The sequence below is a fragment of the Danio rerio genome, chromosome 17 (assembly GCF_052040795.2).
Source record: "Danio rerio strain M-AB ecotype USA chromosome 17, GRCz13ab, whole genome shotgun sequence".
In the NCBI taxonomy this organism is placed as follows: domain Eukaryota; kingdom Metazoa; phylum Chordata; class Actinopteri; order Cypriniformes; family Danionidae; genus Danio; species Danio rerio.
The window spans coordinates 1,709,714-1,727,500 of NC_141037.1; the positions used below are offsets into that span (position 1 = coordinate 1,709,714).

At 38.1% G+C, this 17,787-nt stretch overlaps 2 protein-coding genes across 2 annotated transcripts in view; both read right to left on the minus strand.

Annotated features, from left to right (window-relative positions):
- The window catches only part of bmf1 (BCL2 modifying factor 1), a 51,723-nt gene extending 36,194 nt beyond the window's left edge, over window positions 1-15,529 (minus strand). The window contains exon 1 of the mRNA XM_087289431.1: window positions 15,418-15,529. The gene's annotated coding sequence lies outside the window, so the exon portion shown is untranslated. The remainder of the gene's footprint in view (window positions 1-15,417) is intronic.
- The window catches only part of arhgap11a (Rho GTPase activating protein 11A), a 1,047,489-nt gene that overhangs the window by 425,877 nt on the left and 603,825 nt on the right, over window positions 1-17,787 (minus strand). The window lies entirely within an intron of this gene.

The window sequence follows — 17,787 nt, forward strand, 5'->3', positions numbered from 1 at the left end:
ATATATATATATATATATATATATATATATATATATACGCATGCGTGACGAAAATATGTCTCAACGAAATCCCGTTATCACAAGAAAATAGATTTTATAACGTAACTGAGTGAGCAAAAGATACACGAAGCGCTCACCGGCCCTGCACGCACTGCTTGACATGAATGAATCTGTGCTGTTCTTACGCGTGGTGTCTGATATTGCACTGATGCTTTTGACATATACTGTACCTTATTATAAGCATACGTCATGTTAATAGCCATACTAGTCTTTATGAGTAGCATTATTAGTTTAATCGGTGCAAACCCGTTTGCGATGGCCTTAATCCTTCATGGCAGAGATTCAGCAAGCTACTGGAAATAATCCTTTGAGATATTTCTCCATATTGACATAATAGCCTCACACAGTTGCTGAAGATTTGTCGGCTGCACATCCATGATGCCAATCTCCCGTTCCACCACATCCCAAAGCTGCTCTATTGGATTGAGCTCTGGTGACTGTGGAGGCCATTTGAGTACAGTGAACTCATCGTCATGTTCAAGAAACCAGTCTGAGATGATTGAGCTTTATGACATGCTGCGTTATCCTGCTGGAAGTAGCCATCAGAAGATGTGTACACTGTGCTCATAAAGGGATGGACATGGTCAGCAGCAATACTCAGGTAGGCTTTGGCGTTGATGCTCAATTGGTACTAATGGACCCAAAGAAAATCTCCCCCACACCATTACACCACCACCACCAGACTGAACCGCTGATACAAGGCAGGATGGATCCATGCTTTCATGTTGTTGAGGCCAAATTGTGAGCCGAGCATCTGAATGTGTCAGCAGAAATGGAGACTCATCAGAGCAGCAACGTTTCTCCAATCTTCTATTGTCCAGTTTTGGTGAGTCTGTGTGAATTGTAGCCTCAGTTTCCTGTTCTTAGCTGACAGGAGCGGCACCCGGTGTGCTCTTCTGCTGCTGTAGCCCATCCGCCTCAAGGTTGGCCGTGTTGTGTGTTCAGAGATGCTCTTCTGCAGAGCTCGGTTGTAACGAGTGCTTTTTTGAGTTACTGTTGCTGGAACCAGTCTGGCCATTCTCCTCTGACCTCATCAACAAGGCATTTGCGCCCACAGATCTGCCGCTCACTGGATATTTCTTCTTTTCCTCTGTGAACCCTAGAGATGGTTGTGCGTGAAAATCCCAGTAGATCAGCAGTTTCTGAAATACTCAGAGCAGCCCGTCTGGCAGCAACAACCATGCCACGCTCAAAGTCTCTTAAATCCCCTTTCTTACCCATTCTGATGCTCGCTTTGAACTGCAGCAGATCGTCTTGACCATGTCTACATGCCTAAACGCAGTGAGCTGCTGCCATGTGATTGGCTGATTAGAAATATGTATTAACGAGCAGTTGGACAGGTGTACCTATTAAAGTGGCCGGTCAGTGTAAATATATAAATATATACAATTAGGGACCCTCGAATTAATTGCTTTCACAGTTAATCCAAAATGTATTAGTATTTCTTGATTCTGAAGTAGGCAGATGAGCCAGACTCTGCTTTATCAGATAGCGCTGTGGTCGCCTTCATTCACATATGCTTTAAAAAAAAACAAGAAGTTTCCAGTAAAGCCTTGCTGTCATGTCTGAGTAATTACCCAGAATTCTCTGAGCCAAACACAGCATCTTCTCATTAATAGGAAATGTTTATCACTCATCGGTGCGTGTGAACATCCTGTCGCGTGTGTTTGTGTTTATGAACAGAAACACGTGGCTCACCGCAAACTACTGCATCTGCTTTCCTCAATGAGTGTAAAAATGACACAGCAAAAAGCAGAGCAAGCTCGCTCTACCATAGCGGACACACTGTCTCGCACACTCTCACACACACACACCAACAAAAAATAAACAAACTGTCTGCCCACAAAATGATGAATACCAGGTGTATACACACACGCATACAGGCAAACAAACATATGCACACACACACTCACAAACACACGTACATACACAAACATGCATGCAGACACGCACATACATACATACAAACATGTGCAGACACTCTCACACACACACCAAGAAAACAACCATGTGCGCACCCACAACCATGCACACACTCGCATACACTCAAATACAACAAACAAAAATGCACACAAACACACATACAAGCAAACACATGCGCACACACTCGCTTACTAACACACTCACCAACAAAACAAATATGCACATACACACATAAAGACACACAGTTGCGCACACACACACCTACAAACAAACACATGCACACACTCACACACACACACACACAAACACCAACAAAACAAACGTGCGCGCGCACACACATACAGACAAATAAACAAACATGCGCACACACACACACACAAACACATGCACACACAAACACCAACAAAACAAATATGCTCATAAACAAACATGCACACACACACACACCTACAGACAAACAAACAAACAAACATTCACACACACACACACACACTCACATATACTCAAACACACCAACAAATGTGTTCACACACAAACACGCACACACACATACATACAAACACACACTCACACACACACACACACACACACACATTAACAACCAAACGTGCACACACATGTATACATACAAACACGTGCACACACTCACCAACAAAACAAACGTGCGCACACATATACAAAGATGCGCGCACACACATGCACACACACATACAGACAAACACGTGTACACACATGCACTCTCACACACACCAACAAAGTGCGGGCACACATACAGAGGAAAAAAAACAAGCGTGCACACACAAACACACACACGAGCATACACACAAGCACACACACAAGCACACACAAACACACACACACCCTAACAAACAAACGTGTGCACACACACAGAGAAAAAAACATGCGCACAAAGACTAAGAAACGTGCACACACACACACACACACACTCTCTCTCTTTCACACACACACGCACGCACACCAACAAACAAATGTGTGCACACACGCATACAGACAAACAAACATGCACAAACTCACTCACTCACCAACAAAACAAACGTGCACAAACACACACACACACACGCATACAAACAAACATGCACAAACTCACTCACCAACAAAACAAACGTGCACAAACACACACACACACACACACACACGCATTAGGCTTGGGCGGTATCCAAATTATGATACCGTCAAACCGCCTCCATATTTTACCCCGGTATCCGGTATTACCGGCGTAATAAAAAAAAAATTATGACGTAAGGCTCAGACAGCATCACCAAACTGTTGGCTTAAGCCTAAACCATTCAGAAACTGAATACCTTCTATGCGACCTTAGGCTCGCGGTCAGAGAGAGAGAGAGAGAGAGAGAGAGAGAGAGAGCGCAAAGCGACGCACAGCACCTCTCTCTCTCTCTCTCTCTCTCTCTCTCTCTCTCTCTCTCTCTCTCTCTCCCTTTTACACATACACATACACACACACACACACACACACACACACACACACACACACACACACACACACACACATCTCTCCCGCGATTTATTCAGAAATTTACTCCCACACCGTAAGAAATCTGGCCGGCTCCCGCGGTACTGCAGTTATACCCGATAGGTCCCGAGTCCGACAGGTACATTTTGATTGACAGCTTTATACAGCCCAAACCCGTTCACAGCCTACATTAAAATGTGCTCATGCACACAGCTCTAATGCATTTTTTTTTAAGAATGAGTCATTTATATGTTTTAACATCATTTATTCGTAACAAGCGTAGACTATAGGCCACTTGAAAGTTGGAACATAGAAATAAAATAAGTCCTACAGCTGTAACATCGTAACATCTCAGCACTCTATAGGTCTAGGTACATGCACTTAGCCTTTAAATTAGCCAACACACAAATGAAAAGTAATCTTGCTTAACAAATCAAATTAAAATAAACTCTAAATGATGACGGGTATTTTGGCAATAACGAAATTAAGATAAAGGCTCTGCAAGATGTGTTTCTCCACTTCTCTTCACAATCTGGCATTAAGGCGGCGAATAATCTGAATAAAGCTGAATAATAAAAGAATAATGCCACCATTAGTCTGTATACTCTGTCTACATTATGATTATATGGTTTAATTAATATTTATTTATAATTTAAAACCCTTTACTCACCAAGATTAGGCTACGTGTGTTTGTGGAGGAACATTATTAAATCCACAGGCTTTAGCGCAGTCTCTCACTCATGGTGCGTCCAGCAGCTGAACACCCTTTCCTGCGGCTACAGGTCGAGATGCAGAGTTCTGATCCGGCTGATTTTGCAAGTTTTTGGTAGGATTGTTTGTTCATCTTCTACCAGTCAGGAACATGCATTTAATTTTCCATGACAGCAGTTTCACTTTAGCGAATGGCCTCTTCTTTTTACCTGTCAGCTTGCGGTTTAGGGCTCTACCGTAATATGCAGTGTATGAGCGACCGCGAAATACCTGCGGCTGGAATACCCGCTCCTTATGAGCTAGTGACTGGCTGGACCGCCGTCAAAATTATCTTTTTTACTACTTCGTCATCATTCGTTTCACCTTTGCAGGGATGGATTTTAATGCAGGGATTTGGATTTTTTCGGGTCTCGCCGGGTTCGGGCAAAGATCTTTAGCTCTAATGCAGACCTCTCGTTCATATTAACCACGTCTCCCTTCTGTTCAGTCGAAACTCCCAAACTGCAGGACACTTTGAAGCGCGACTCGTCACGTCACCTCTCCCCCTCCCTCTCCCCCTTCTCTCCCTCCCTCTCCCCCTTCCTCTCTCTCTCTCCTCCACACTGTCCCGTGATGACAACCACACATACGTTTTTGTAGGCATTAAATAAAGGATATTTAATATTTTATGACGGTATAACGGTATTGAAACTGACACCGTTGCTATTTTTAGATCCCGCGGTATACCATAATACCGCCCAAGCCTAACACGCATACAAACAAACATGCACAAACTCACTCACTCACCAACAAAACAAACGTGCACACACACACACACATACAGACAAGCAAACATGCGCACTCACACACACTCTGCAGTCCATTCATGAACACAAGGTGGAATCCATCCAAAATCACTCCTGCTAACTCAACTCCACCTGACCTCTTCAACAAACAATCCACACACTAAGGCCCCGTTTACACTAATGCGTTTTAGTTTGAAAACGCATAAGTTTTGCTACGGTTACGCCAACCGTCCACACTACGCCGGAGTTCTCGAGCGCCGAAAACGGAGCATTTCGAAAACGCTGGAGAGGCCGTTTTCATTCTGAAACGCTGCTGCTCCGTCTCAGTGTGGATGATGGAAAACGGAGACATCTGAAAACGGAGGCGGGGCTGCAAACATTCGCCTCTCTGATTGGGGCTTTTCCTCAATATTAAGTAGCCTAACACACACAGTTCAGTCCTGCATTCTCTCCGTGTAAGTTCAGACTTCGCATGTTTGATCAAGGCTGCAGTCTCTTCTTCTCAGTTTGATATGGAAAACAGATTATACCGAGGACACGCGTCAATCTTCACAGGGAACAGTGTACTTTATAGCTTCATTCACATCACCCTGCCTACGTTGTTTCACTTTCTCAACAATAAAATGTAAACTTGATATAAGGAACTGCCTATTTTTATTTTAATATTAACAACTAAACAGAAATCAGAAATGTTGAGGCGTCGTGCTGCATATATGAGCGTCATCTTCACTGTGTGGATATTTATAACGGAGCCGATAACAACTGCCTCCTTTCAATTTCAGTGAAAATACGAAACACACCCTCTCTTTTGCTGAATATCAGTTTTAATAATCGATAATGGCCATTATAAAAGTATAACACAATAAGTGTATACATTATAGGAAATAAAGGCAAGCGATCAGTCAATATACAGAATAGTCTACGTGCTTACATTATTCATTAACTTATCTTTGCGCTCAGCCAAAACACGTTACCTGAGAACAAGTAATAGATTCCAATGACCAAAGTCAGGGAATATGTCGTTAGATAAAGACAACAAGATGAATGAAATATCACGTTTAATACATATAGTGAGATTAGATCCAGCGGGAGATGCTTGATGAGAAGTCCGACTAACAGAGCTCTCATCTGGGTGGGTAGACAGGCTCCATCGATTGCCAAAGTGTGTGTGTGTGGTCACATGATGTGCGTTTTCAGCGTTTTGGTGTGGACGGAGAGCAGTTCAGAAACGCTGGGTAAAACGCAAGTGTGGACGCGGATCGTTTTCATTCTAAAACGCCGTTTTAAAACTAAAACGCACTAGTGTAAACGGGGCCTAATCCTGCAGAACACACACTTTCACATCCACCTCCGACAAACAGCCTCTCCAGCCATAAACTTCATTCACTCTTCAATCATGTTAACAGCCCAAAATAAAGCAGTAATCACCCAATGATGCATTACAACACCACCACAGCACATTCACATGCTTTCCTCTTTAATTCCTGATCAACCAGGCGGATATTTACACCATATTGTGTTGCATAACGAGTTCTCATCAAGATATTACATGATAATATTAGCAGGTTTGGCATGCTGTCCTAGAAGAGAACCCTGAGCTCGGAGATAATTGACCCGAGGGCTCCTGCTTGGTCAGTGAACATGTAAGAGGGTCCGAGATCAGGTAGTTCTCGAGAGCTCCCCTGGTAAAGGAGGAAAAGAGGTGGAAGATAAGAGAGTTAAAGGGCCATGAAACCCCCTCGTTTCAGCAGGGTGTTTTACACCTCTACTTTGGAAAAAGTCAGAAAAGTGGGCGTGTCCAGCTCTGTTTAGGGGGGAGTGTCGGAGGAAGAAAAGAGGTATGGTGTGGGAGTGTCTATTTTGGGCACGCGCAAGTTTCAGAGTCAAAACACACCCACAGGGGAGAAAGTGACTGTGTTTACATGGACATCTGTAGTCGAATTATTTGCCAAATTATTAAATGGTGGACTTTAACTGCAGTTTGGCTCTTTCATTCAGGGACTTCATTCATGCCCCTCGCGACAAACGAGATATTTGATTCGAGGAGCTGCTCTAAGCGTGTATTTTTCATGCAATGTTTGATACCGCACGGCGAATGAGAGAAAAAAAACTCTGCATTTCCCGGAAACTTAGATGCACACGGCAGGTAGCGTCAGAAAGCCGCGTGTGTTATTCCGGTCACTAAATGCGGTAAAAATCCTACACGAGGTTAAAGTTTGGTTGTTGTTCTAACACGTTTACACTCGGTGCAATGGTTAACTTAGTTCAATACGAACAAACTGAATAAACAAAGAGCAATGGTCGCTCACTTACCAAATCTGTAGAGACAGGACAATCACCAGCAACTAGAGCCGCGTCTTTATTAAGAGGAGACTACAAGCGAATCCGGATCTCAGCGTTTGCAGATGAGAACAGCTCTCAGGTAAACAATAATCCTCCTTAGACACGTAAGTTATTGTTGTGGAGCGTCGCGTACACTGTTAATCCACACGTGACTCCAGCTGCGCTCTCACAGAGAGAAAATGAAAACAAAACTTCACTGCAGCAAACTATAAAAGCAACACTTCACGCTTGTTTTGCCAACACAACGTGGCGTCTCTGCCGTCTAAACACTGTGACAGTAATGAATATTAATGAAGTTGCACAATAGAGCGCGCTGATTGGTTTGAACCAAGCCTTACTCATGCATTAATGCAGCACACTGTAAGACGTAATAAGACACACTCTGGCACAGACGTCCAGTCTGCACGCTGGAATACACGCTATTATCTCATGACCGTGACGCAGCTTCAAAAATTTGTTTCAAACCGGAAGTACGAATTTGCTTGAAATAACGCAAAAACAACCAATTTACACTTTTTAGTGAAATATAGGTGTCCTAATAGTGTTTATAGCAGTGTGGGACACATATACCACTGTCAACAGCTCAACACATGTGTTCTGGTGTTTCGTGACCCTTTAGCTAAATGGCATATTTATGGTGAGTTTGGAATAATCTGATTGGCTTACTAATGACTACAGATGAGAGACCAGCAACGATCAATCACATCTTGTGCTCTTTTTAGTTTGTGAAACTTCACTTGTAGTGCATATTTAAATAGTGTATTACAAGTTGCTTATACCGAATGCATAATGCATATGTTTATTTTTATTTAAAGGGCACCTATTTTACCCCCTTTTTCAAAGATGTAAGATCAGTCTTTTGTGTCTCCAGAATGTGTAAAGTTCCAGCTCAAAACATCCATCAGATTATTTATTATATCTTTCAGAATGTTGGGATTTCTGCTCTGTGATAGCTGTGTTTGTGGCCTGTGCCTTTAATGCTGGTTCTGCCCGCCCACCGTTCCCACATGTCTGTCAGGGTGTGCCTTAGGGCTGCTCGATTATGGGAAAAATCATAATCACGATTATTTTAGTCATAATTGTAATCACGATTATTCAAAACGATTATCAGTTGAAGTCAAAATTATTCGTCCTCCTGTGAATTAATTTTTATATATAAATATTTCCCAAATGATGTTTAACAGAGGGTTTTTCTTCTGGAGAAAGGCTTATTTGTTTTATTTCAGCTAGAATAAAAGCAGGTTTGAATATTTTGAAAGCTATTTTAATAGCTCAATATTATTAGCCCCTTTAAGCAATTTATATGTTTGATTGTCTGCAGAAGAAACTACTGTTACATAATGACTTGTCTATTTACCCTAATTAAGCCTTTGAATGTCACTTTAAGCTGAATACTAGTATCTTGAAAAACATCTAGTAAAATATAATGTACTGTCATCATAGCAAAGATAAAAGTAATCAGTTATTAGAAATGAGTTATTAAATCTGTTATGTTTAAATTGTGCTTTAAGCATCTTCACTGTATTTTTGATTTTATTATTGATTAATAATAAAAACAGTCGGCAGCAGCAGGAATACCGCATGCTGTCACTTTAAGAATAGTGCGGCTCTGATATGGTTTCGCTTTCACGTATCTTTTGATTTGTTAGTTTATTACACAAATGAGGGTTAATATGAATAATCACTAAACACCGCGCTCTGACACAAATGTGCATGTACTTGACCATTAAAGCGCTCACATTAAGATCGCGTTAGATGTCTGTGTGCTCTGCTGTCTGAGGCTAAGCACGGCGCGCGCACAGACACACACACACACTACCTGTACGAGGCTAAGCACAGCGCGCACACACACAACAGCACGTGCTCTTTTGCGCTTTTTAAAACTTGAATGATGCGCATCCCGTGCTGCAAAAGTTGCATTACAGCACATGCTTTTAGTCATTTTCACGTGGAACTTTGCTTTGCAGAGGCAAAGAGTTTTCACACGTGTACAACTGAAAGGGGGCGGTACGTGATGGAATCATCGTTTATCTTGATTAATGGTTTTTCATAATCGTTAAAAGCCAAAATCGAAATCGGATTTTCGATTAATCGCACAGGCCTAGTGTGCCTCAATCTTCGCCTCGGCTGCGTCAGATAAACAGCACAGTGACAAACATGTAGGAAGCAGATCTCACGTAACATTTGTGAGAAATACTACAGTAAGAACTTTCCCAATGAGTATTTGATGTATTTGTTGTGGGGTTAATTCAAGCCTTTAAATAGCCCCTTTCACACAGTGATACAGTGATATATAAATGTATCAAAAATTTCCGGAACGACTTTATCGGTAAATTAAAAAAAAAAAAAAAAAAAAAAAGCGCTGTTCACACAGACACGGACAATACGGAATTATTCCTGGAAAAAGGCAATCACACATCCATTCCAAATCAGTGGTAAATTCTCACATCTTTAACCATAAATGAGCTGTAAACGGCTGCGCTTGTGTTTGTAAACATTTGACTACATCACAAACTCTGTGGATGATCAGTATTGTGAACAACTTCAATGAAAAAATATGGAGAAACACTTTCGCATGTCGAGATGTTCATGAAATGCGAGTGTGTTGGCGCCCACGGGCTGTTTCACGAGCATACACAAAGCTTGAAGGTAAACAAACAACGGCTTATCATAAGCATCTTTTCGATAATTATTTACACAGTTGACATTAAGATGAACATATAAACGTTATCTGCCTAACATCTAGCTGCTGAATGTGTCTTGAAAAATATTCACAGGCTTTTATTTTCATAAACCGCGCGGACGCGAATGCGTCTGACTGTTCTGATTGGCTAAAGCAGACGTCTCACGTCAGCACGTTCTACACGTGCACGCGCTCTTTCCGGCAATCTTCCTTCTGCATTCACACAGCGCAGCATTCCGGCAAATTACCGATAATGTTACAACTTCTCTTTCCGGAAAATAGCCGGAACGAATTTACCAGTGTTTTCAAAAAGGACCTGTTACCGGCAATTTTTTTCGGAAAGGTCTGTTTGTGTGAAAGGGGCTAATGAGTCACACACAAGGCCGGAGTGGGACTCCTTTTCAGCCTTGGAGTTTCAAGCCTTAGACCGGCCCACTTCAGTTCACGACTGACTATATTACAATAAGGTCATTTCCAATTCAGTATCTAATGACACGATCACGTCTTTTTCAAGGACACAGCTGCTTTAGAACTCCAAATGTTTTTCATGAGAAGATTAAAGGGGAGTTAAATCACCAAAACTAATCTTTAAAACATCACAATGTCCTTTCCTGCAATATCTGAATATATATTCTGTGCTAAATCCTTCATAGATATCCAGTCCTTTGTAACGGTGGTCAGACAAAAAAATGAAAATAACATATGTACAGCTACATAAGTCAGAGGTTCCCAAACTTTTCAGTCTGCGAACCCTAATATGACGATGCCAGTGACTCGCGACCCCCAATATCCTGGTTATGAATACAGAAACCTTGCATGCAATGTCACACACACACCAATACACCCATGGATATTCTTCGTTTAATGTCAGTGCTGTAAATGGGCCAGAAACTTTAACCTGGTGTTATAAAATCAATCTGCTGTGTCTTTAATATAATGTAATTACCACTGGGCTCGCAATCCAATAGAACTAGTAACTATAAGCTACTATAGTAACTATATAGTAATTATAAACAACTATATTTTTTTTCTTCTGTAGGTTATGGATAAAATATGGTCATTCTTATATGATTTAATAATAATAAATAGATTTTTTTAAGGCAAGGCAAGGCAAGTTCACCAGGCGACCCCCCTTTATTGTCCCGCGACCCCTCGAGGGGTCCCGACCCCACTTTGAGAACCACTGACAGAGTAACCCAAACACAAATATGTCTGAATATGAAAAATTAAAAAATTCCCACAGGTGAGGTTCGAACTCGGGTCAACGGCGTCATAACGCAATGTGCTGACTACTGAACCACAATGTCACTGTTATGCTGATGTGCATGGAATAAAAAATAAGTATTGCACTGTTATCTGCAAGACTCTTTTAACCACAGTATTACTTTCTATTAATGGCTTAATCTTTTTCTCCCCTTTTTATATTTCTGATCAAGTTATGTCAGATTTATTAATGTAGTGAATCATCTGATTTTCATTGAGCAGGTATAATATTCATTAATATTCATTATTCGCATTCTTGTATTCACTTAAGCCTAGTTTACACTACAGGATTTTAAACATCAGCAGATCGCTGTGCTGTTCACACTACATGACTTGACTTTGTGTCTTTTAATCTCTGAGGTGTTCACACTACGCAACACTCTGTGAATGATCCACAAGAGGGGGGTCACACACTACATGATCTGACAACATCTCATTCCCCATCAGCTCATTCAAGCTACCAAACCACAGCCAATGAAATTTTGAGGGAGGAGTCGTCAGAAAAAGCTGAACACTATTGGCTGCTTGTGTGCTGATGACATCACTGACAGTGTTTCAAGCTTTGGAGAAAGCATTTAAAAACATCGTCAAATCAGCTGATTTATCAGCGCATTAATCACTCATCTGCAAGGTTCCAGTGGATAGATACACAGAGAGTTTTTAATTTTTGTAATTTTATAACTCTTTGAAATAAAACTAACATATGTATAACACCCTGCCGCTTTCTAACTATCAGTGTGTTTCTTTCTGACATTGTTATTTTTTTATTACAAAACAGTAAAGAACTGAGCATTTCTGCCTTAAATTACCATATTGGTCAAAATGACTGCATGCATGTCTGATACTTTTCACTGTGACTTTAAATATGTGCATTTTCTTGCCTAGCAACTTCCTGCTAACATAAACAAAACTTTCTGATGGCAAAAACATCAATTTTCTTCAGATATCTTTCAAAACAGCAGATTCTGTGCCGAAAAGCTCCTGTTTGAAAGTGAAAATGAAAGCCAAGCCTTTAAGTGTTTTAGTATCTTAACTACATATTTATAGGCTGTATTACCAAATAAGATGATATTTTTAGGGTAATGTGTCATTAAATATGATGCCAGACATTCAAAGCTTAATTTTAATATCTCAATAATAGCTTTAAATGTAAATGTAAATGATCTGCTCTCTCATTGGCTGCAGCTCGCCACTACATCTGACCACACGTGGGGTTGAGTCGGCCGACTGCTCTGGAATATTTAGCATGCTGAATGTTGGATTTCCGTCTGCGAGGTGTCGGCGACGCGTCAGCGAGCCTCGTTGATGCGTTGTTCAGTAGTTCACACATAAAGAGCGGCGAGCGCCGAGCACCCGCAGATTTCTTCCCGATCACAGCCCGATCTGTCGGCGAGCTCGTTAACTCCCAAATCGGGCTCAAATCAGGCTTAAAATCCTCTAGTGTGAACTAGGCTTAAGGTGCCACTGTTTACAGACAGACACACACACACACACACACACAGCGCGCGTGTTTACCTTTGCACTGTTTGTGACAGGATACAGATTAATCTCCACTGCAGTATGGATATCTGTTATGTTCATGTACAGAACAAACCTGATTTATCGTCCACAAACTGGGATTGAAGCGTCTTCCTATATAACTGTGCTGACTTGCAGCTGTGTTGATGAAGACGGTAAAACCGCTGTAATTTATTACACACATGCTCTGTTTTAAGCCATGTTAAACTTGTGATCACATTTGATGATGATTGATGATCACAGAGAACTGAACAGATCTTTTATTCCCGGTTGCTTTGCGCACGTCCTGTTTTGTTGATATGATTATACACTTTACCGTGGAGGCATGGTAATAAGTGGCTGTCAATCAAATCGGTGGGCGGGGAAACCGCACTAGTACGTTAAGTTGCGGTCGGCCTCAAAATGGGAGGGATTTGCATCTTATTTTAAACGTACTGTCTGTAAATAAAAAAAATAATAAGATAAAAAAAGAGACTTTTTGTCTTTATATTACTCCAATATGATTGTGGACATACTATACTACACACAGTTCTGCCCAAACAGCGCACAAAAGAAGATTTTCATCATAGATGACTTTTAAACTAAAAAAAATTTGTTGCTGTAGAAAATGTGTAGTGCACTTTAAAAATACTTCATTCCAAGTAGCTTAAAATTGTATACCGAATGCATAATGCACAAAATCCCAAATGCAATATTTAAATTAAAGTTCAAATGTTGTGTTGCATATTGATTTCTTTGTAGTGTACCTTAAAATACTGTATTGCAATTTGTTTAAAATTAGACACTAAAAATACACATCATTCCAAATGCACATAATGTGTTTATTTAAAGTTCAAAATAGTGTGTTGCATGAATACTGAATTTCCTTTAGTGTACTCTACAATAGCATACTGCAAGTTACTTAAAAATGTAAACTGAATGCATAATGCACATAATGCCAATTGCTCAAAAATTTAAAAAAAAATGTAAACATAAAAATATAAAAATTGGTGTCTGAGTAAAGGGGGGGGTCTAAAAATAAAGGGGGGTCGCCTGGTGATTTAAAAAAATCTATTTATTATTATTAAATCATATAAGAATGACCATATTTTATCCATAACCTACAGAAGAAAAAAATATAAAAATTTACAATAAGTGTGTGTAGCATTTGAGACCTTTTTATAAGAGCAATCAAACTCAGCCAATAAACTTCAAGCTGGCGTCGTCTAACAGCGGCTGTGATAGTGGAGTGATTTGCTGTCGGTGGCTGACGCCTACATAGGAGCTTCTGTAGCACTACTGACCCACTGAGGAGGAAACACACACAGACAGACAGTCTCTCTCTCTTGCTCTCTTTCTCTATCACACACACGCCTACTCTCTCACTTTCTCACACACACACACACACACACACACACACACACACACACACACACACACACACACACACACACACACACACACACACACACTCTCTCCCTCCCTCTTTGGCTCTCATTCTCTGTCTCTCTCACACAAACAGTCAATCTCTCGCTCTCTTTCAGATTTTAGGTGCTTTATTGGCATGACAAATAACTACATTAGTATTGCCAAAGCAAAAAGAGTAGTAGTGCAAACAAATATGAATATTAAATAATACAGAGAAAACACAGATAATGAAAAATCGATTAATAAAATAAAAAAATGATTGATAAAAATAAAAATAAGGTGGTAATATATTAAATATTCTCTCTCATACACCTCTATTCTCTCTCTCTAACACACAAAAACACTCAGACTTCCAGCACATCCCTCAACAGCAAGACATTACTGATAACAAACTAAAGTCCAACAGAAATAACAACTATATCTATAACCAATGGTTAAAAGTTCAATATTATACTCAATAAATGCTTATTTCCAAAGCAGTTTTACACAAAGGAGCACGTTACTGCATTACAATCAAAATCAGAACTGTGTAGTACAAGACAGCAACACAGTAGACAGTATATAGCTAAGTGTAAATCAAAAGGTATCGTGTATGTCTATATAATACATTTTCAATGAAGTGAATTTCCGCGCAGATCATTATAGCTCCCTTGTATTCAGACATTTAGATATCTTAATGGCTTTACAGTAGTTTAGCAACACCACCATGTCATTATGACACTGTTATCTTATCATGAAGTCTGTTCAATTACATCTAATAGCACTAAAACTCTGACAGAGCGCCGGTGGAGTGTTTACGACACTTGTCTCCAGCACTAACTTAGACAGTCAATGTTAGTAATCATCAATATCTCGGAGATTTGTTCTTCTGAATGTTTAAAACATCATTAGGCATCATTACGTTACTTAATCTGACTATGAAATCAACAGTGCTGTTGTCTGTTTAGGGTGCTCACTAGGGTTTGAGACACCGCCGAAAAGCCGGTTAACAAAGCAACAACTTCAGTGATTTTACAACTAAATAACGCTTAGTTTAAGTAAGACAGTCCACATAAACAACAGATTATATCAAACTCTGCACAATAACACAAAACCGACTACACAAATACGACCGACATTACTGTATTTTCACTCAAGAGTGGTCATAATAATCAAAATAACACGGTGCTAGCATCACTACTCCTTTCTAACAGCTGTATTTTAAGCACCAGACAGTGAGTAACTCCGTCTTACCGTTGTGTTTGTTTGTTGTCCAGCTCAGGTTAAAGTTTTATTTGTTAAAATAATCTCGTAAATGTGAGAAATATCGGCGTGTGGTTCGCTCCTCGACCGCTCACTTCACTCTGTTTCGGTGCAGCGCGCGCGCTTCTGTTCCAGAGGCGCGGCCCCGCCCCGCGTGACGCCACTCGCTGTGAGTAAACACACACACACGCACGCACACAGATTCTTAAAGGGACAGAGACGTATTAAAAGTCCAGTTAAATTAAAATGTTTTTAGTGTCAGTGTGTTCGTTTTAAAGATATATGTAAGCTAGTGTGCACCACCGCTTTTAGAAGATATAAACCATATTTAAAGATCAAAAGCTTGCAGGTTGTCACTTTTTTTGAGTTACTTTATACTTCAGTTTCTCATCAAGTCAAGATAATTTAAATTTTCATTATATATATAAATATATACCAAAATGCAATTATTTTAATAAAAAAATGAAACTCTCTAATGTAAATTAGTAAAAATTATAATTAATTGCTGTTAGATCTCATGCTGTAATTTTGGTATTAATTATCATTATCATTATGTTATAATTTATATTTAATTTTACTTTATTTTTTCTAATGTTTTTAAATATTATTATTATCATTATTATTATTATTATTATTATTATTATTTATTGATGTTTTTCTCTTTATTATATTGATTATTTTACACAAAACACTGACAAATCATTATAAAAATTTAAGTAGAGGACAATAATAATTTTTGCTGCAAGCTAGCACGCTCATATTACAGTAGTATAATGATTAATTAGCACTTTTATTCTATATATATGCTAAATAAAAATCCAGAAATATAAATTACAATTAATTAATAAACCAACAAACAGTTATGCAAGGTTAAAATAAAAATTATATTAAAAACAATTACAAACAAGGCATAATTGTAATGTCCTTCTCTAGTTATTAGAATAGAAAATATGACACATGACCAGAGTAAATAGTTCAACATTATTTTAACATTATGTTTAAAATATAATTTTTATATTATTAAAAAATAATATAAGTTTTAAATGTTTCAAATATTAATAATTATAATAATAGGTATAATAATTTATAAAACAGACAAAATATTTAATAAAACTTTTGGAGGAATCTACAAATAAAATACATTTATAAAATAAAATAATTTAATTTAGAAAACAATAAATAAAAGAAAAAATAAATTAATACAATTACATTTAATAAAAAAATTAAATAACATAAATTTTATTTCATTCAATTTAAGTTAAAACAAAAAACGAAATTAATTTAATAAAAAACAATAAAATAAAATACAATAAATTAAATTGAATTTAATGTAAAAAACTATTAATAAAATAAGAATTTAACTTAATCAAAAATGTAAATAAAATAAAATAATTTAATTAAAAAACAATAAATGAAATAAAAAAACTTAAATGATAAATTAAATTTAATTAAAGAAGAAAAGAAAAAGAAAATAAAATGAATTAAATTAAATTTTTTTGTTTAAAAACAATAAAATAAGATCAAATAAATTTAATTTAAAAAACAATAAATAAAATATATTTTATTAAAACTGAAGTAAATAAATAACATAAAAATAAAAAATAAATAAAAAACAAATGAATACATTTTGATTCAATTTAAGTATTTAATTAAATTTAATAAAAAAGAATTACTTAAATTTTTAAAAACAAGCAAATAAAAATAAAATAACTGAATATAAAATAGAAAACATTACATTAATACTCCATTTAATAAAAAAATTAAATATTAAAATAAAATAATTACACAAAAGTGTAAGACGTAATAGCTGAAAAAAACAATGTCCTCCTTTAGACATCTCCAAGCATGATATATAAACAATAACTAATCTTAATATTAAAATATCAAAATATGTTAAGACTAACATATTTTAACAAGTGTGTTATTCCGATTAGCAAGTGAATAATCTGGAGTAAACTGGAGTTTTGCATAACTGAGCATCTGACACACAGGTGTAATTTTAGACGAGCGGTGTTAAAACACACACTTCAGTCCCGTCATTGTGTGTCTGAGTTCACCAGAGTGTCCTGCTGAGCTTTTATGTGCGTCTCTATTGTCATGCATTTCTCACAAATGGCCTGTTTAATTGCTTTTCTGACATTAGAAGCTTGCACAACCTCTATTCACAGCACTGTAAAGCCATTACTATACACTCTTAAGACCAAAGTTATTATTGTTTTCCTTTTAATTTGCTAATGAGTTTTTATTTTGACACTATTTTAAAATTTGCTGATCATTTCAATTCAGTTTTTAGTAGTATAAATATCCGTAAATTAGCAGTTTTCCATATTTTGTGCTTCATGTTTTTATTTTCCCTCATTT